Source organism: Podarcis bocagei (assembly GCF_964188305.1).
Source record: "Podarcis bocagei genome assembly, chromosome: 7".
Classification (NCBI taxonomy): Eukaryota; Metazoa; Chordata; class Lepidosauria; order Squamata; family Lacertidae; genus Podarcis; species Podarcis bocagei.
In genome coordinates this window covers 13840761-13857073 of record NC_138132.1, presented here as the reverse complement: position 1 = coordinate 13857073, position 16313 = coordinate 13840761, and positions in this window count along the sequence as shown.

The window sequence follows — 16313 nt, the reverse complement described above, 5'->3', positions numbered from 1 at the left end:
AGTTATATATAGTCATGTTTTTATTCCTCCAAAATAATGAAAGGGAGGGGGGAGGAATGATGCCTTCTTTTTCTGAAGCAGATTTAACTTTAGACCCCCCAAGAAGAATTGTTTCACAACAAAGAGGCCTGTTTTCTTGAACGTAAATGAGCAATAAACCCTTGACAGGGAGTGCCTTTCTGCTGAAGGAAATTCATCTCCTTCATTCTTCATTTTCTGGAGGATTTTGAAAATTCCTATTTTCCCAGGCATTTAAAAGCTGAAAAGCACTGCTCCTAGTAGCCTTGAATTTACTGTATAATCTGGAACCAGTTATTGCTAATTTTCAATGTTCTTAATGTTTCTCAACCTTTTCAGATTTTTTTTAAAAAACAGTTTCTTAATATACGTTTTACTTTTATATTTACTAGTGTCTTTTTTCTGTTGTCACCTGTCCTGGTTCCTTCGGAGGAATGGTGGGGTTGCAATACATATTAATAAATGAATATGGCTGAAAACAAAATACTGATCCTTTAAGGATTGTACATCTAACACCTAATTCTGCTTCCTGCAGATTTTTAACAGATCTGGCTTCTTATCCAATGACAGCTAGGCACCCTCAGGAGTCTTGCACTGTGAAAAACCAGTTGAATATTCAGCCTGAGTTCCTTTGCGAGGAATGATGGGATGGAACTTTAATAAATAAAATCAAATAAAAAATGAAGTGTCAACAGTCCTGCTCCATGTCGATTATAAAAGGTGTGCATAGTCTGTCAAAGTCTCCTCTCTTATGGTTTATTGAGACCCCAGATAGAGAGATATGGAGATGCATTTGGTTCCCAGGACAGGGGATCCCAACCCTAGGTACATATTATAAAAGGGCCCCATAGTTTCTCAAGCTGTTGTCTCTTTTGGCTTCCCTCACTCAGGCACATGAACAATTGTATCCAATTAGAGAAAATTATGAAAGCACAGTTTTTTGGCAGGTACATTAGGGCACACTTGAAGCCAATTAGGAGTTTGGCTGCTGTAAGAAGATTTGCTGTAAATTTCAGCTGACCAGAACTTGCATCAGCTTGCTAAATCTCCCCACAACTGGTTTCCAGAAGGAGACATTAAGTGCCAAATTGCCCCAAATGTCAGACATAGAACTTAACCATCAAGTTTAAAGGTAAAGGTACCCCTGCCCGAACGGGCCAGTCTTGACAGACTCTGGGGTTTGTGCGCCCATCTCACATCTATAGGCCAGGGGCCAGTGCTGTCCCCAGACACTTCCGGGTCATGTGGCCAGCGTGACAAAGCTGCATCTGGCGAGCCAGCGCAGCACACAGAACGCCGAACCATCATGTTTAGTAGCCATCAATCCACAAATTCATGGAGGATGAGGTACATATTATAAAAGGGCCCCATAGTTTCTCAAACTGCTGTCTCTTTTGGCTTCCCTCACTCAGGCACATGGGCAATTGTATCCAATTAGAGAAAATTATGAAAGCACAGTTTTTTGGCAGGTACATTATGGAAATACTCTTCTTCAGCAGGTACACTGGGTGAGCCCCACTTGAAGCCAATTAGGAGTTTGGCTGCTGTAAGAAAATATGCAGGAAATTTCAGCTGGCCAGAACTTACATCAGCCTGCTAAATCAGGCCATCTGTTCAAGAAAACCATTTTCACAGTGGCCAACCAGATGCCTGTCATAGCCAGCAAGCAGGACCTGAGAACAACACCACTCTCCCCACAGCTGGTTCCCAGAAGCAGACATTAAGAGCCAAACTGCCACTGTATGACAGTGTATAAGAGTGTATTACCACTGTATAACAGTGTCCCCAGCTCCCAGCCCCTCTAGACGGTCCAGAAGGATGTTATCGTCGATGGTGTCAAAGGCCGCTGAGAGATCCAGCAGAACTAGGAAACAGCTCTCACCTTTGTCCCTAGCTCGGAGATCATCAACCAGCGCGACCAAGGCAGTTTCGGTCCCATGGTGAGGCCTGAATCCCGATTGGAAGGGATCCAAATGGTCCGCATCCTCCAGGCGTGCTTGGAGTTGTCCAAAATAGGTATCCTTTAGCTTTTCCTCTACAATTTTGTGAAAGAACTCAGCAAAATTGGATCCATTTGCTCATAATTTGACAGGGGGACAAAAACACAAAATCTCCCCTCCTTCCTGGTCAAATATATATAATTAGGATATTCTGGGATCAAATCAGAAACTTCTGAAAATCTGGGACAGCCCCTGGAAAATAGGGACACTTGGAGGGTCTGAAACATTAGTCATGCCTCTGAACTAATTTTGGTCTGTCAAAGTTTCCTCTCTTATGGTTTATTGAGACCCCAGATAGAGAGATATGGAGCTGCTTTTGGTTCCCAGGACAGGGGATCCCAACCCTGCCGCCAGCCACCCCCAAGGGTTTTGACCGTCATTGCCCCATGGGAAGCGGAGGGCTGGCAAAAGTGCAACAGGCTTGGGAAGGCGCAAATGAAGCCCACCCCTTTCTGGGCTCCAGATTCCCACACCCTCGCATTTAATGTGAACTTAAAAGAAACAAGCAAGCAACAGCTTTGTTGTTTCCCACTTGATTTCGTAGGTACTCTTCTGCCTTATAAGAGGGCTATGAAAGGGGGGCGCAGCATGTTACCTGCGTGGATTAATGCCACCATGAAGTGCTTTCAGGGCAAACCCCGGAACCTCTCTCTCCAGGGACAGGAGCGAAATGCCACCCATTGCTTTGGATCACAGAAAAGATGGTGGAAGGGGGGTCTTTCCCCCAGGGTAGCACTTTGAGGTTAGAAGGCCAGGTCAGCACCACTTGAGAATAAACAAGAGGGTCACCAAATACCATATTTTCGCTCTATAGGACGCACCCGACCATAGGACGCACCTTGTTTTAGAGGGGGAGAACAAGAAAAAAAAAATCTTCCCCTCTCTGCTCAGCGCCCCTTCAGCAAAGTGGCAGGAGAAATGGAGCCCCTTCCATTTCTCCTCCCGTTCGCTGAAGGGGCGCTGCGCAGCTCTCCCTCTCTGCTGAAGCCAGGAGAGTCTTGGTCTCCTGGCTTCAGCAAAAGGAACCCGAAGCCTCCGGAGTGCAGCAGGACCTCCCGCTGTGCTCCGGAGGCTTCAGGTGGCTATCCCTGAAGCCTGGAGAGCGAGAGGGCTTCAGCTCTCCAGGCTTCAGCAAAAGCAATGTGAAGCCAAGGAGTGCGGAGGGGGCGCTCCCTCTGCGCCTCGGAGGCTTCGCGTTGCTATTGCTGAAGCCAGGGAGCCTGCATTCGCTCCATAGGACGCACACACATTTCCCCTTAATATTTAGAGAAGGAAAAGTGCATCCTATAGAGTGAAAAATATGGTAGCTTAGAGAGTTGCTTAAATGTATCAATTTTACAAATAACAAAATTCCCTTTAAGGTTTTTTGTTGTTGTTTAAAAAAAGTATTATCCAACAATTAATTAGAACTGAAGTTTCCTTACAGAATTATCAAAGGGGAGAGAAAATGTTGGTGCAATTTTTGGGATATAGGGTTGCCACCTATCCTGTTTAATACAGGGTTGTCCCTCATTTCAAAGTAAAAAGTTGTGTCCTATATTGATTCAATACAGAACAGTTTGCCCTTTATTTCTCCTATTTCTGATTCTCTGTTTCTCTTGTGTGCCAACTTAAGGATCCTCTCCAATTGCTTGCCTCTGCTCATGCAGTGAAGGTTTTGCCTGCTTGGCCAGAGAAACTTATCCTCCTTTCCTTTCTTTCCGTTTCCTTTCTTTTCTGCTCCCTCTCTGCATTCCAGTCCCAAGGAGGACCAAACAAGGGCAAAGCCTTCATGCTGTCCCTTCCAGTTCCCTGAAGCTTTGGCTGGGTAAAGGTGGCCATCTGCAGAGTTGCAGCCTGGGAGCACTGGACCCCGTCCTGCCATTTTACATCATGTTTTCTTCTTTGGTGACCCCTTGTAGCCGAGTAAGGTTGTTTTACATAAACACGGTGTCAGGGGTTTAGGAGCAGAGGCAAGGCCAAGGGAGGAAACAGAGAGTGAAGGGGAGGAGGCAGAAGAGAAGATGAGTGATGACGACGACCCGAGATCTCCTAGTCTTTCCAGTGAATCAGAGGATTCACAGAAAGGAGCACCAGTGGCCAGGGCAAGGGGGGAGTCTAGGGGGCACCCCAGGAAGATAGAGCCAGAGGGGACTCAGGGGGGAGCAGTTGGAAATCGGGACCAGCGTCACCGCCAGGGAGCAGGGAAGAGGAAGGGAGCCAGGGGGCAAGCGCTGGCAGCTCAGCACAGGAGGGAGGGCATGAGTCAGGAGTGGCCACACCTCCATCGGGGAGCGAAGAAACGGTTAAGAGGAAAGTGGAAGGTTGGGCGCGCGCGCCAAGTTCAAATGCAGAGGAAGGCGGCGCAGTAAGCAGCCCGGAAAGGGAACCAGGTCCTAAAGCCCGGCGCAAGGAGGCAGGAGGGTCCGGGTCAGCGTCAGAAGAATCCCGGAAGGAAGAAACCCCGGGGGGTAGAGGGACCCAGAGGAGGACAGTCAGGCGGAAAAGGTGGAGCAGGGCTAGGATATTAAGTTGGTGCACAAGGGGCGGAGACTCAGACGGAGCTTCGCCGATCTAGCTACTAGACGTAGAGTTGCGCGCAGCAGCGTGAGAATGGAAACTGTAATTCAATAAAGACTTTTACTTAATGATCGCTGGCTAGCGTGATCCTCTGTGAGCTAGGATCTTCAAGCAGCTCTGACAGTAAGCTCCGTCTCACAATTGTGGGCATCTACAGCCTCGAGGAGGGGAGAGAAACAGGTGCCCACTAGCGAGCTCACGAACGGCAGACGACATGACGGCTGAGCAGCAGATAGAGGAACTCAGAAAAGCAGTGGCACAACTGAATGCCGAGGCTCTCGCATCCAGGAAGAGAGAGGAGGAGGCAGCTGCCGCCTGCAGGGATCTCCAGGTCAGGTTAGACGTGCTGACAAAGCAGACACCCCGGCAGGAGGGAATTGGGTTGGCGAGACGAACAGGCGGGCTGGTCTCTCACTTCGATGGGAACCTGCAACAGTATCCCAACTTTAGAGCAGACGTACTGTGCGCACTGCAACTGCTGCATAAAGACTTTAGAGATGAGCAAGAGAGAGTGGGATTCATCATGTCCCATTTGCATGGGGATGCTAAAGCATGGCTACGCAATTTATGGAGAGATAAGGATCCGGCGCTCCAGAATGCAGATGCCTTTATTAAAGCGATGGATGGGTGTTTTTTATCAAGCATTGACGTGGATCTTGCCCGGAAGGAGGTGCATGGGCTAAGACAAGGGAGGGCCAGCGTCAGGCAGTACCATGCCCGCTTTTTCGCCTTGGTCAGTGCCCTGGAATGGGACAGAGATTCGGCCCCTGTAAGAGACCTCTTTTGGGAAGGGCTGCACAGCTCGATTAAAGATGAGATCGCGAGGGGGGAGAGACCCCGAACCACCCAGGAGGTCGTTCAGAGGGCACTGGCAGTGGAGGTGAGGCTGGAAGAACGTCCGTGGAGCAGGGACGAAGGGCGTGGAGGGCGCGAACCAGCCAGGGGCCCCTCCTTCCTTCCCAGAGAAGCAGCGCGGGTGCAATCCACGCCTCCGCCAGGAGGAGGAGCCGAACCTATGGAGGTTGGAGGTGCAAGGGCTCAGTCAGCAACCAGAGCCCTAGCACCGGCAGCAGTGAAAGCGAAGCCTCCTAGAGGGAACAGGAAGTGTTACGTCTGTGAGGAGCCAGGGCATATGGCAAAAGAGTGTCCCCAGAGGCTCCACAAGCTCACTGCAGCCTCAGCAATGGTGACTGCAGCAACGCAGCAAGGAGGACCACAGCAGGGAAACGACGCAGTCTGGCTGGAGGAAGAGGCCCTGGGGCCCAGCCAGACGTGTTAGTGACGCAGTCCCCAGAGATTTTACAGCCCGTGAACCCCCTCCCGCCCAAACCAGTGGTGAGGCTCACCGCATCTCTCCAGCTGCCCAATGGAATCACCATGGACGTGCCCATCACAGTTGACTCGGGCAGCAACGCGGACTTTATAGGGCAGGACTTTGTCGACAAGCACGCTATACAGTTGCTGCCGGCCACACTGCCCCTGCAGGTTGTCACGGTGGACGGCAGGGAGTTGCTAGGGGGGCAAGTGGTGAAGCAGACGCCGCCAATGGCGATGCGACTTGGGAATCACAGAGAAATCATCAGCTTCAATGTCACTCAACTATCGGATACGCCCATTGTATTGGGAATGAGTTGGCTGGACAAGCACAGCCCAACGCTGGCTTGGTACCAGAGGCAGCTGATCTTCGGCTCTTCCTTTTGTGCTGAACACTGCATCGTGCACCGGCAGGAAGGGGAGGAAGAGGAGTCACAGCTGCTGCTAGGCACGCTGCAAGCGATTCCCCACAAGTACGCAGAATTTTTGGAAGTTTTCTGCGAGAAGGAGGCGGACAGGCTACCCCCTCACAGACCATATGACTGCAAAATTGACCTGCTGCCGGGGGCGGCGCTGCCTAAAGGGAAACTGTGTTCCATGTCAGAGGACGAGCTGCAGGAACTCAAAGAGTTCATCGATCATAATTTGGAGCGCGGTTTCATCCGAGAGTCCAAGGCAGCAGGGGGCAGTCCTGTATTCTTTGTTAAAAAGCGAGACACGCCCCAAAAAAGACTGGTCGTGGATTACCGCATTTTAAACAATGGGACCAAGCCGTCGGACTTCCCCATGCCCCGAATCGACGACCTCCTGGCGAAGGTGCGGAAGGGAAAAGTGTTCACCAAGTTAGACCTGCGAGGGGCGTACAACCTCATTCGCATGCGGGAGGGAGATGAGTGGAAGACGGCCATGTTCACGCCACTGGGTACCTACGAATACAGAGTTATGCCTTTTGGATTGCAAAATGGCTCCCACGTTTTTCAAGCTTTCATGCATCACGTGTTGGCGGGACTTCTCTACAAGACGTGCGTCTGTTTCTTAGATGACATCCTGATCTTTTCGGAATCGCAGCAGGAGCATGACAGGCACGTCAAGGAAGTGCTGACCAGACTAAAGCAACATAGGCTCTACGCCAAGCTGGAGAAGTGCCAATTTGACGTGACGGAGGTGGATTTTCTGGGCTACAAGTTGTCTGACAAGGGGCTCGCCATGGACAGCGCCAAGGTTCGAGCGGTATTGGATTGGAAGAGTCCACGCAACCGGAAAGAGGTCCAAAGGTTTGTAGGCTTTGCGAACTTCTATCGCAAGTTTATCAAGGGCTTCGCTATGCAGACAGCGGCCATCACAGACACGCTTAGCTCCAAGAAAAAGAAGTTCGTTTGGACAGAGGAGGCGGAGCAGTCCTTTCAGGCACTCAAGCGTCTCTTCGCGTCGGAAGAGCAGCTGCTTCACGTCAACCCCAGCAGGCCGATGAGGGTGGAGACAGACGCCTCGGACAGAGCCGTGGGGGCGGTCCTGCTGCAAAAGGACCAGCAGGGGGTGTGGCGACCGGGGGCGTTTTACTCCAGGAAGCTCAGCAAGTCTGAGCAGAACTACACCATCTGGGACAGGGAGTTGCTGGCCATTCATGCAGCGTTCAAAGCGTGGAGGCACTTCCTGATCGGCGCCAAGCACACGGTGCAGGTTTGCACGGACCACAAGAATCTGGAGCACTGGCGCACGGCACAGTTCCTAAACCAGAGGCAGATACGTTGGGCTGAGTTTTTTGCGAACTTCGACTTCCGCATAGAGTATGTCCCGGGGGACACTAACATCATGGCGGACGCCCTCTCCCGTAAGCCACAGTATCTGGAGGACGCAACGCCAGCGGCCGCCATGCACATCTTCGCACCAACAGTATGGGCGTGCGCCGCGGCCACCGTGGACCTGGAGGCGGTGCGACGAGCGTTGCAGGATGACTCCTTCGCGCAAGCAAAGATGGCAGAGGTGCAAAGGGGCAAGGCTGCGGCCGACGGTTTCCAGCTACGAGATGGATTGCTCATCCGTAAAGGGGCCATCTACGTGCCGGGAGACAAACTTCGCGCCAAGGTGCTGCAGCAGCTGCACGACGCGCCCACGGCCGGGCACTTTGGCAAGGAGAAGACGGTGGAATTAGTAGCCAGTGATTTCTGGTGGCCTGGAATGAGAGGGGAGGTCGCAGACTACGTGGCGAGGTGTGACACCTGCCAGAGGGCCAAACCAGTGCACAGACCGCCGGCCGGACTGTTGGAACCGCTGCAAACTCCGGTCGAACCTTGGGAAAGGGTGGCTCTGGACTTTGTCACAGATCTGCCCAGCTCGAGGGGCAAGACGGCAGTGCTGGTGGTGGTGGACCTGTTTTCCAAGATGGCACATTTCATTCCGTGTGCTAAGGTGGCCACGGCGGAGCAAACCGCCAAACTGTTCATAGACCACGTGTTCAAGGTTCACGGTCTGCCACGGTCTATTCTGTCCGACCGCGGGCGGCAGTTCATCTCGAATTTCTGGCAGAAGCTGATGGGCTTCCTAAACGTCAAGATCAACCTGGCGTCGGCGAGACACCCGCAGACCAATGGGCAAGCGGAGCAGGTCAATGCCATCATGCAGCAGTACCTGAGATGCTATGCGAATCAACAGCCTGCGACGTGGGTGGATTACCTGCCGCTTGCCGAGTTCGCCTACAACAACACGAAGCACGTGTCCACGGGGGTCACGCCGTTCTTCGCCAACAACGGGAGGCACCCCAGAACCTTCCCGGGACTGGAAAGAAAGGGGGAGGGGGAGCCGCAGACAGCAGATGCGTTCGCGTCGGAGCTGCAGGAAGTCCACGATCAGCTGCGGCGCCACCTGGAGCTGGCCAAACACGCATACAAGGTACAAGCGGACAGGCACAGAAGGGTTGGCGAAGAGCTCCACGTGGGAGACTGGGTCTGGTTAGCAGCCCACGCAGTGCCGGCCAGGTCGTTGGCCAAGAAGAAACTAGGGCATAAACAACTGGGGCCCTACCAAGTCGAAGAGCAGGTCAACCCAGTAGCTTTCAGACTGGCACTTCCGGAGGGTTCCAGAATGCATCCGGTGTTCCACAGATCGGTGCTCACTCCCTACAAGGCACCGCACAGGTTCCAGGAACCCGGAACGGCGCCGAGTCCGGTCAGAGACAGAACAGGGCATGCGGGAGTGGCACAGAAGGAGCGCATCAACGAAGTCACGAAGATTTTGGACTCCAGATGGGGGGAAGAGGGGGTAGAATACTTTCTCGCCAAGGAGGGCACCCCGGCCAGTGCGAACAGCTGGGTGCCGGGCTACGCCTTGGACGAACCTCTACTCAAAGACGAGTTTCATGCCCTCTTCCCACATAGACCTATGCCAGCAGACTTTTTCGACGACTGGCTTTTCATGCCCACGCTTTCGGCCAGCACTTTCCGGGGGTTCGACTCGGACGAGGACCCGACACGAGACGTCCGTTCCCCGGAGGGGTCACCCTCGGGATCTGCATCAGAACCCTCGTATTGGTGGGACGATAGACCAGAGGAGCAGTTCCGCAGAAGGTGGCTGGAAGGCCCAGGACGAGCAACACCGCCAGGAGGAAGTGAGGGAGAGACGGACATGGACGTTTTCGGGGACGACCCTGGTTTCGAGCACGGCGGCACAGAGATGGAAGCGGAGGTGACCGTCGTCGACGAGAGCAGGGAGGAAGACCCGCGAGACTTCAGATGGCGGCCCGCCACGGGAAGCGAACGATATCCGACGTTCGTCCCTTTGCAACAGCAGCACCCAGCTCCAGCACCGGAAGGAGGGGAGGGGGGAATGGGGGGCTTCGAGGGGGGGATGGATGTCAGGGGTTTAGGAGCAGAGGCAAGGCCAAGGGAGGAAACAGAGAGCGAGGGGGAGGAGGCAGAAGAGAAGATGAGTGATGACGACGACCCGAGATCTCCTAGTCTTTCCAGTGAATCAGAGGATTCACAGAAAGGAGCACCAGTGGCCAGGGCAAGGGGGGAGTCTAGGGGGGCACCCCAGGAAGATAGAGCCAGAGGGGACTCAGGGGGGAGCAGTTGGAAATCGGGACCAGCGTCACCGCCAGGGAGCAGGGAAGAGGAAGGGAGCCAGGGGGCAAGCGCTGGCAGCTCACCACAGGAGGGAGGGCATGAGTCAGGAGTGGCCACACCTCCATCGGGGAGCGAAGAAACGGTTAAGAGGAAAGTGGAAGGTTGGGCGCGCGCGCCAAGTTCAAATGCAGAGGAAGGCGGCGCAGTAAGCAGCCCGGAAAGGGAACCAGGTCCTAAAGCCCGGCGCAAGCAGGCAGGAGGGTCCGGGTCAGCGTCAGAAGAATCCCGGAAGGAAGAAACCCCGGGGGGTAGAGGGACCCAGAGGAGGACAGTCAGGCGGAAAAGGTGGAGCAGGGCTAGGATATTAAGTTGGTGCACAAGGGGCGGAGACTCAGACGGAGCTTCGCCGATCTAGCTACTAGACGTAGAGTTGCGCGCAGCAGCGTGAGAATGGAAACTGTAATTCAATAAAGACTTTTACTTAATGATCGCTGGCTAGCGTGATCCTCTGTGAGCTAGGATCTTCAAGCAGCTCTGACACACGGTTTTAACAGTGAACATAGTGACTATGGAGGCCAATTCTGGATCCACATGCTCTTCCAAAGTGAGGACATAGGTTTGCAGGGAGGAGTTGATCATGGTGAGGGTTTGCCAAGCGTGGCTTCCTCTAAGCACATTTCTCCCTTTTGTCCTTAGTTCGAGCGTCTTCAAAGTCCATGACACCTTTGGTAAAGGCTGTTCTGCAACTTGAGAGCTCACAGGCCTGTGTTTCCCAATTGTTGGTGTTTATACTACCTTTTTTTTTGAAAGATTTGCCTTGAGAGATTCTTTAAACCTATTTTGTTGATGACTGGCATTACGCTTTCTATTTGTAAGTTTGGAATAGAGTTGCTTTGGAAGATGATAATCAGTCATCCTGACAACATGACCAGGCCAACAAAATTGGTGTAGAACAATCATCGTTTCGACATTGATGAACTTTGCTTCTTCCAGTACACTGACATTACTTCGCCTGTTTCACAAGCATACAGTAAGGTTGATAGGCAGCTACAAATGCCCCCAGTGGACTGTGTTTTAGAATTTTATCCAATATCCCCCTCTTAATAAGTAGGGTGGTAAGTTTTCATGGTGTACAGTATTGTTTTAACTTTTTGTGATGTCCTTATGTTATTGTAAGCCACTTGGAGATTTCTTTGAAATATGAAACATAAAGTAGTATATAGGTATGCAGGGGCTGCACTTGACTCCTAGGCCAGGGGTTCTCAACCCCAGGTATAGATTATAAAAGGGCTCCATGGTGTCTCAACCTGTTTTCTTTTTGGCTTCCCGCATTCAGCCACATGAGCAGTTGGCTCAAATGAGATGAAATTATGAAACAAACTTCTTCAGCAGGTACATTATGGAAATACTCTTCTTCAGCCGGTGCACTGTGTGGACAGCACTTGGAGGCAATTAGGAGTTTGGCTGTTGAAAGCAGATTTTCCAGAATCTTCAGCTGGCCAGAACTTACATCAGTCTCTTGAATCAGGCCATCTGCTCAACTAAACTATTTTCACATTGGCCAACCAGATGCCTGTGCGTAGCCTGAAAGCAGGAGCTAAGGGCCACACCACACTCTCCATTACTGGCTCCCAGCGACAGACATTCAGAGCCATATTGCCCCAACAACACATGTAGAACATATCGACCAGGTTTACTAGCCATCCATGGGCAAATTCATGGAAGATAAGGGTAATCCTTTTTCATGTTCACACCCATGTCCAAGTCCTATCACTCCCTCCTTTTGTACAAACCCCCCACCCAGAGATAAGCCAGCACTTCCTCCCTCACACTGCAAGTGCAAAGGCTTCTTCCCACCTTTCTCCAATATATGAAGCCACCAACCCCTCCTCTTCTGCAGCCTCTTTCACGCTCCTGCTTTTGATTCACTATGTCCCCAGGCCTGCTATGCCTCCCATTTTCACAACCCCCCTTACACACCTTTTTTCAGCTGCACTCCTTTTCCTCTCCTCTTACTCCTCGACTCTCCCTTGCACACAGATCTCCCATTTCCACCCCTTCTCCTCTGTCTTATTCTGCAGCCTCGTTTGAACACACATCATTATCCATTTCACTCTCTTTTTTTCTTCCTGCCTGGCTTTGAAAATTCTCCCTTTGTTACACAAAAAGGGGGACTGCTGCTGCAGCTAGTCCCCCTTACCAAGAGACATAGAATTTCACTAGGTTCTGCTATGTTCCCTCAGTCAGAGCAGGGAAATAAAGTAGTATATAAAAAGCAAAGAAGGCTAAGTAAGCATTTGGTCCTATAAAATGTTTGGGTGCTCCACCGCATTTGTCTCTCACACACATGAGGCAACTGAGGAATGGAAGTGAAACATTTTGGTACAGTAGGAAGATTGGGACATTGAAAGTAATGGAAGTGTTTGTTTTTAACAATGGCAGATATTTGAGTAAAACAAGGATGGAGGACACTTAAAAGAAAATGAAGGTAAAAAAGTGGTGGAGAGACACTAAGGATTTTGATAATAAACATAAGGTTGATGATGAAATGATGACGATGAGATGATGATGATGTGGTTGTAACAAGAACCATATAACAATGGTCCCCAAATACCTACATTGGCTCCCAGTATGTTTCTGAGTACAATTCAAAGTGTTGGTGCTGACCTTTAAAGCCAGCACTGAGGACCTTCTGGTGGTTCCCTCACTCAGAGAAGTGAAGCTTCAGGGAACCAGGCAGAGGGCCGTCTCGATGATGGAGCCCACCCTGTGTAACACCCTCCTATCAGGTGTCAAGGAGATGAGTAACTATGTAACCTTTAGAATACATCTGAAGGCAGCCCTGTATAGAGAAGCATTTTAATGTTTAATATTTTCTTGTGTTTTTATATATGTTGGTAGCCACCCAGAGTCGCTGGAGAAACCAAGTCAGGTGGGTGGAGTACAAATAAATTATTATTATTATTATTATTATTATTATTATTATTATTATTATTACAAATCAGTGGCAGGCCACCAACTGGTCAATAACATTGCCTAAGATGGTTAACCCACAGAGCCTAGGCCTTGCCGATCAGAAGGTCTGCGGTTCGAATCCCCATGATGGGGTGAGCTCCCGGTGCTCGGTCCCTGCTCCTGCCAACCTAGCAGTTTGAAAGCATGCCAAAGTGCAAGTAGATACATAGGTACCACTCCAGCGGGAAGGTAAATGGCGATTCCGTGTGCTGATCTGCTTTGCCAGAAGCGGCTTAGTCATGCTGGCCACATGACCCGGAAGCTGTACGCTGGCTCCCTCGGCCAATAAAGCGAGATGAGCGCTGCAACCCCAGAGTCTGTCATGACTGGACGTAATGGTCAGGGGTCCCTTTACCTTTAAGATGGCATCACCTGGGACTGGCTAGGAGTTTTTAACAATCATCCTGGTCCACATGTTCAGGCTGGACAGAGCAAAATGGAAATGTGGCCATTGTAATGGATGTGACAGGAGACTGCATTCTATCAACACAAAAGTTGGAGGTGTCAGTAGACATGGATACTCTTCCATCCCATACCCTCCCAGTGTCCCAATTTGCCAGGAATGTCTCAGAAATAGAATAATAATAATAATAATAATAATAATAATAATAATAATAATAATAATAATTGTCAGAGCTGCTCCAGATCCTAGCTCACAGAGGATCACGCTAGCCAGCGGTCACTTTGTAAAAGTCTTTATTGAGTTACACTTTCCATTCTCAAGCGGCTGCGTGCAGCTCTACGTCTTAAGGGTTAGACCGGCGAAGCTCTGTCTGAGTCCCCGCCTCCTGTACACCAACTTAATATCCTAGCCTTACTCCACCTTTTCCGCCTGACCGTTCTTCTCTGGGTCCCTCTGCCCCCCGTGGTCTCTTCCTTTATTTAAGATTTCTGTACTTAAAATGCTGTGGGTTTTTTGTGTTTCCTTGAAAAGTTTCTGTAACCAGCAGGAAATGCTCCAGCAGCAGGATAGATCAGTCAGTAAAGCATGAAACTCTTAATCTCAGGTTTGTGGGTTCAAACCTTACATTGGGCAAAATATTCCAGCATTACAGGGGGCTGGACTAAATGATCATCAGGTTTCCTTCCAGGGCTACAATTCTATGATTTCATGATACTGATATAAAAGAGAATGTTCCTCTTCTCATCTGAGGAATGTTGGAGGGTATGCCATGACTCCTCTCGTACCTGTTTTGGATAGGTTTCATACTAACAGATAGAGCCTGGGCTTCCTAGCTGGGCTGAATATCAGGCGGTCCATGCAGTCACCCATTTGGAGAGCTCCCCATCCCATGTTGCCACATACCCCACTACCATAACTTTTGATGACAACAAAACAAGGTTCTGCTACGTAATATTACAGATACCCCTGATCTCTACACATTTCCCTCCATTAGACATAATAAGGAAGGAAACACCACTTTCTGAAACACAGAAATTCACCCAAATTCGTCAAATGAAGGATTTTATTTGGTTCCAAAAGGTGATAAAATTGTGATCCAATGATGAAGGGAAGAGGACCTGACTCGTGGCAGGAATAGAGCAGGGACACCATAATCCTCAAGATGTACCATCAAATACTGAGGATACCCCGCTCAACTGCCAAACCAGGTGTTAACAGCCCTGACAAAGGGACCAGACTAGGTGCTATGAGAAGGAACTGACACCCAGGAAGAACCAAAATGGTACCAAGGGAAGCCTTCCTGACAAAAGGATATGTAGATGTTTTCATTAACTTGTGAGAAGTGGGTACTTGAACATGAATGACGGGGCATGTCTGGATCTCAGAATTCTCCCTGACACCTCACCTTCTCTGTGACATACTTACAATGTTTGATTATTCTTCTGGAAATGTAATATGGGAAACTTTGAGAAACTTTTATAAACTGATGCAACTATTGTTCTGGGCTTCTTGTTGCTTCATCTTTGTTGTAGCTGGAAGTCTTGTTGCAACCATGAAGATCGGACCTACAGGCCACTGTTTTGCTTCTATCTCCTGGCTGAAGTCTCCTACTAGTGATCTCCTACCTGAACTTGTGGGAGTCAAGGTTAGGCGATAGTGGGGTGCTTCAAGGACTCCCTCTAACATTTGAGAGCACATTTAAATTGTTTGGCATTTTCAGTGGGAAGGCAGTGCCCCACTCGTGGGCTATACTGCACAACTCTGTTGATGTTGTTGTTCCCAGTATACGAAAGTGTTTATTACTATACGCCACTGCCACAGCTAGAACCCTCTAAGGAAGAATGGCAGTGTATAATGTTTGAATATGCTGAACTGGCTTTCTGACAAATACAGAGTAAATCCAGCACAGTTGACTTAAATAGAGTAACTAATATATAACAAATTGGATGATTAAAAAGATGTGGATTACACAGAGTAATAGAAAAGCAAAGGAACCAGGAAAAGCGTGGAACGGAAGTCGTATGATATACGTATACATGCTATATTTGGTACGAAGTTGTAAATATTCTTCTTCTGTTTTTAAAAATGCCTTCTTATCCAATGACATAGAAGCTTCCTCTGCAATCTTTCATGATAAACACTATGACAAACCATTTGAATAACCAGCCTGTAGAATGGAATAAGTAAACCAGATAACAAAAGGAGTATCAACAGTCCAGGTTCATATCAATGATAAAGGGGCTGCGTTGCCTATAAAAGTTTCCTCTCGTTTCGTTTAGTGAAACTCAAGATAGAGAGGTAGGTAGGGGCTGCCCTTGCCTCCCAGGCCAGGGGTTCTCAACCCCAGGAGCAGATAAGAAAAGGTCTCCATAGTGTCTCAACCTGTTCTTGCTTTTGGCTTCCCTCACTCAGCCACATGAGCAGTTGGCTCGAATGAGATAAAATTATGAAGCCACACTTCTTCAGCAGGTGCATTACAGGAAGACTCCTCTTCAGCAGCTGCACTGCATGGGCACCACTTCAAGGTAATTAAGAGTCTGGCTGTTGTTAGCAGATTTCCTGCAAATTTCAGCTGGAGAGAACTTGCATCACCCTGGACAGAACTTGCATCAGGCCATCTACTCAAGAAAACTATTTCCACAGTGCCCAACATGATGCCTGTGCATAGCCAGCGAGCAGGACCTGAGAACGACACCACTCTCCCCACTGCTGGTTTACAGTAAGAGACTTTCTGAGCCATACTGCCCCAACAGCAAAGGTAGAACATAACCATCAGGTTTAGTAGCCACCTATAGACATATTCATGGAGGAAACAGGTAATCCAAAATTTAACATATCCTAGTTGTTGGCCACCATTACTTCTTTTGCTACCAAATTCTGCTTTGGATCCATTCCAGTCCGGTTTCCGCGCTGCTCATGGGACCGAGACGGCTCTGGTCGCCC